Source organism: Rhineura floridana, chromosome 1 (assembly GCF_030035675.1).
Source record: "Rhineura floridana isolate rRhiFlo1 chromosome 1, rRhiFlo1.hap2, whole genome shotgun sequence".
NCBI lineage: Eukaryota > Metazoa > Chordata > Lepidosauria > Squamata > Rhineuridae > Rhineura > Rhineura floridana.
In genome coordinates this window covers 263944043-263949103 of record NC_084480.1, presented here as the reverse complement: position 1 = coordinate 263949103, position 5061 = coordinate 263944043, and positions in this window count along the sequence as shown.

The following is a 5061-nucleotide window of genomic DNA, read 5'->3' as shown; positions in this document are numbered from 1 at the left end:
GTGTCTTATAAAGAGCAGGATGGACAGCAGGTGTGAGCCCTCAGCGTCTGGGCCTTAAGGAGACAGGCCTGCCTCTCTTCTGCCTGACCTTCTGCTGTCTACGTTCTGCAGGTGAGGGGGGAGTATCCTGTTCACTGTCTGTGTCTGGCTGCAGGGCCTCTGCTGTCCCTGGGGTGCTCTGCTGCTGAGGGGCAGAAGGAGCTGGATTCTCAGGAGGCTCCTCCGTGTCTCCTGCTGCTCCTGGGTCTGCTGCTGTTACTCCCGAGTCGTCCTCATCTGAGGAGTCCTCTGACGGGGCCATGACAGGTATACTTGAATCGACGAAGCAGGCAGTCACCATCAGAGCTTGCAGTAGGGAATTCCAAAAGGAATCTGGGTAATTTACATACACTGATAACACCTTAATTTTGAGAATTTGCCTTTCCTTTCTTTTTCTTTTTCTCAGTCTCTGGTACAAAAAGACAGGAGGAAGAGGTCCGCATTCCTAGTTCTGCTGCCCTACATTAGCTACCAACCCAGTCTAGTTGCTAGTTAGCAGGTTATTACTTCCTGCATGGTGGCAAAGATGGAGACAGAACTGCTCAGTGCACAAATCCCAAGAATGCAAACCTTAAAACATTTGCTGTTGGGCATTCTCAACTTTCTGCCACTATTTTCAGGATATTTGTAGTATGAATTGAAGGTTTTCCCTGTCCTGTTTATTTCAGAGATGGTGAACGGATGCTGTCGGACTCCCAACTCCCATCAGCCGCAGCCAACATGGCCAGTGGTCAGAGATAATGGGAGTTGCAGCTATGGCCCCTTTTGGACAGAAATGACTTGGCAATGCTCTGATAACATCCATAAGAACATAAGAAGAGCCTGCTGGATCAGGCCAGTGGCCCATCTAGTCCAGCATCCTGTTCTCACAGTGGCCAACCAGGTGCCTGGGGGAAGCCCGCAAGCAGGACCCGAGTGCAAGAACACTCTCCCCTCCTGAGGCTTCCGGCAACTGGTTTTCAGAAGCATGCTGCCTCTGACTAGGGTGGCAGAGCACAGCCATCATGGCTAGTAGCCATTGATAGCCCTGTCCTCCATGAATTTGTCTAATCTTATTTTAAAGCCATCCAAGCTGGTGGCCATTACTGCGTCTTGTGGGAGCAAATTCCATAGTTTAACTATGCGCTGAGTAAAGAAGTACTTCCTTTTGTCTGTCCTGAATCTTCCAACATTCAGCTTCTTTGAATGTTCACGAGTTGTAGTATTGTGAGAGAGGGAGAAGAACTTTTCTCTATCCACTTTCTCAATGCCATGCATAATTTTATACACTTCTATCATGTCTCCTCTGACCCACCTTTTCTCTAAACTAAAAAGCCCCAAATGCTGCAACCTTTCCTCATAAGGGAGTCGCTCCATCCCCTTGATCATTCTGGTTGCCCTCTTCTGAACCTTTTCCAACTCTATAATATCCTTTTTGAGATGAGGCGACCAGAACTGTACACAGTATTCCAAATGCGGCCGCACCATAGATTTATACAACGGCATTATGATATTGGCTGTTTTATTTTCAATACCTTTCCTAATTATCGCTAGCATGGAATTTGCCTTTTCCACAGCTGCCGCACACTGGGTCGACATTTTCATCGTGCTGTCCACTACAACCCCGAGGTAATCCAGACTAGATTATTACAATGCACTTTATGCAGACTGCCCTTGAAAACAACCTGGAAACTTCAACTGGTCCAAAATGTAGTGACCAGATTGCTGCCTGGGATTCCATTTAGAATTCATATAACCCCTGCTTTAAACAGTTGCATTGGTTGCCAGCATTTTTGGGTCCCATTCAAGGTGCTCATATTAGTGTTTAACTACTCAACTACTTAGGCCCCATTGCTACAGACCTTCTCGGGTGTTAAGATCAGCAGAAGGTGCCCTTATGGTAGTTCCATCACTCTCAGAAGTTTGGGGAAGTGGGAGAGGGCATTCTCTGGAGCAGCATCTATGTTGTGGAACCCCCTCCCCACAGAAGTGTGCCTGGCACCTTCCCTGTATAGTTTTTGTTGTATGCTGAAGACACACCTCTTTACTTTGGCTATGACACTTGGGAGAGAGATATTTAAGATGCACCTTATTCCTGTGACTGTAATTTGTTTAAAACTGGTTTTAAAGTTGCATTTAAATTGTTGTGACCCAACTTGGGACCTTAGAGTAAAGGTGGATAATGAATCAAATAAATAAATAAAGCCTTTCAATCTTGGAAGGCCAAAGTTCCATATCCCTGCTTTATTATTTTTTTCTGGGTTCATTCTGCCCTGCATTCCATTCTGCTTGAATTCTAGTTTAACTGGTTTCAGAATTGATGCATTCAGAGTTTGAGGCAGCTTTGCATTTCTGCAATTGATTTGCATGTTGCCTTCAACATAACTATCTACACTGTGCATGTCTACCCTGATAAAATACTGCTGAAGACGCACAATCTTAACATGGTCACACTTATGACTGCATCAATATTATTTTTGCAGTATTTTACTGTAAACACCACATACACACACCCAAAAAATATTGATATAATCAGAAGCATATTTAAGACTATTTTTGCACTTTTTGCACATGCAAGTTGGATAAGCAGACATGAAGGAAATGTGCTCTATACACAACTGAATAACAAACAATGCAACAATGATAGAATTCCTAATGCTCCTAATTACTATTTAGAACTCCTAATGTGTCAGTTCGACATGACATTAATTCGGAACTCCAAAAATCAGAGAGAAATTTGGATGAGAAACATTTCCCACACTAGCTGTGGCCCTTAAGTGCCTAGAATTCAAAGGGGCTCATTCCTCAGTTATGGCAGTTAGCACACTAAACTGGAAGTGAATAGTTTAGGCCTGAGAAATGTTCATAGTCTGGCTCCTCAGATTTCAAATTAGCCGTGATAATTCAAAGGCAAGCAATCTTATACCGAGTTACTCCCACTTTTAAGATGTACCAAGCTGTCAGCTTTCATTATTTTCTAGAATTATTCCCAGCTTCATTCCTTCATAGATGGCAGTTGTATTACTGCTTCCTAAAGCCTTTGAATGTACACACACACATGTATATTCTGGCAAAAGATGGATGCTCCCTCCAGATTCTCATGCTACATTTACTGCATGATTGGTTTGTTTATGACTATCTTAAAGCATTTAAGTGGAGGTGGAAATAAAGAGAAACAACGTCTGAATCTGTACGCCTATTAAGCAAACAGATCAGAAATATACACAATTCAGGAGATATTTAACTTTTGATGGGCTTAGAAGATAATGCTGAGCTTAGTGAAGTGTAATACAAAAACTCCATTAGTGTAATAATAGGTTTGTCTGCTGGCACTGTTTCCCAGATACAGTGCATTAAATGTCATTTAACTGTTCCAATAAATTCAGGCTCATGGGTGCAATTGATAAGCATTTTCTCCCTGTTTAAGAATGGAAGATGCAAGCATAATACGATGGATCAATACAGACTGTAAGGACATAATGAGCAGTTAATCTGTCAGGGACAGAACCAATACCAAGAAAAACATTATTAACTTAATTGTTTTTGAATTATAATTTAAGAAAAATTACCTTTTGAATTAATAGTTAATTATTATTTACAGTTACATTAGTACACTGTTGAAATTTCAGAGAACAATTATCAAAGCTTAGTTTGCAAATGGGAAAAAATACCTCTCACTAAACCAAAATGAATGTGCTTCAGTGACAGATTTGAACTCATAAATAAAGCTGTTAGTGCTGTATTTTAAAAGGAAGGCTCAACGTCTCCAATGTTTTTGTAAGTTAGTGTGAAAGACATGAGTGCATTAAGAGGCTCCCTGAAGGATCATAATTTTTGGTTATGGTAGGGTGAGTTTTCAGAGGGATTGATGTTTTCACAACTCAGCTGCCTTCAACTAAACATTTCCAAGTGGAAGTTGTTGGTTTTTTTAAAGACACCATTTAATTTACTTCCTACAGCTTTGGCTAAGTTGCAGTACTCCAGTTAACTTGTATCTAGGTAAATTATAGGCGCACTGAGCCCAACATCTGCCGGACTAGAACAGAGACAAGAGTTCTCTTTCTGTTTTGAATTGTTCGCAAGATCATAGGTTCTACACTAAATTCTTGTGGGGTGCCACCACTTACAGTATGACAGTCTGCAAAAGCTCCCACTTCTATGTACGGTGCTTCAGACTGGCTATAATTTTGCCCAATGATACTGTAATCTAGGATTGAGATTTTATACATCCATCGGGGGGGGGTTGGCAGAGAAAGGGTTTTCTTGGCAGACAAAGGTTCATATTATCTGTTATGTTTCACAAAATATCACAAAATAATTCTGGATGAGGAAGGACAGACAATTTATTAAATTTATATTTAAAGAAAAAGAACATTATTTTTTGTTACTCAACCAAGCTACAGGTGGCGTTTGACTAAACCATTCTCAGAATATACCAACAGAATGAATGGACTAAAGTTAGCAATGGAGTAAAGACAGATACCACCCTACATATCTACTTTCAATTATTTTGGCACATTCTATGGTAGTGTCAGGCTGCAGGGTAAACTGGAGGAAATCCACAAGCTTCTTCCAGATGGAGAGCAAGATGGAAGCAGCTACACCAGCCTTTCATGCAATCTCATTGATCCTCCTAGCATCTACAGTGGCATCAGTTGAGCGACTGATTTACAGTCCAAGTCCAAAAATGTTGGTCAGGAGTTAAACCAGATGTTGTTGGACTACAGTTCCAAGGCCAGCAGATACAATCCTGATTCCCTGTCCACATGTTCATTTTAAGTGCATACCAAAGGCAGAAGGGAGTAGAAAAAGAGGAAGGCCAAACAAGAGATGGATTGATTCCATAAAGAAACCACAGACCTGAACTTACAAAATCTGAACAGGGTGGTTCATGACAGGTGCTCTTGGAGGTCACTGATTCATAGGGTCGCCATAAGTTGTAATCGGCTTGAAGGCACATAACAACCACCACCACCAAAGGCAGAAGCAGAGTTCATGCTTCAGCTCACCTCATGGGATTTTTGTAGAAATAAAATGGGGCAA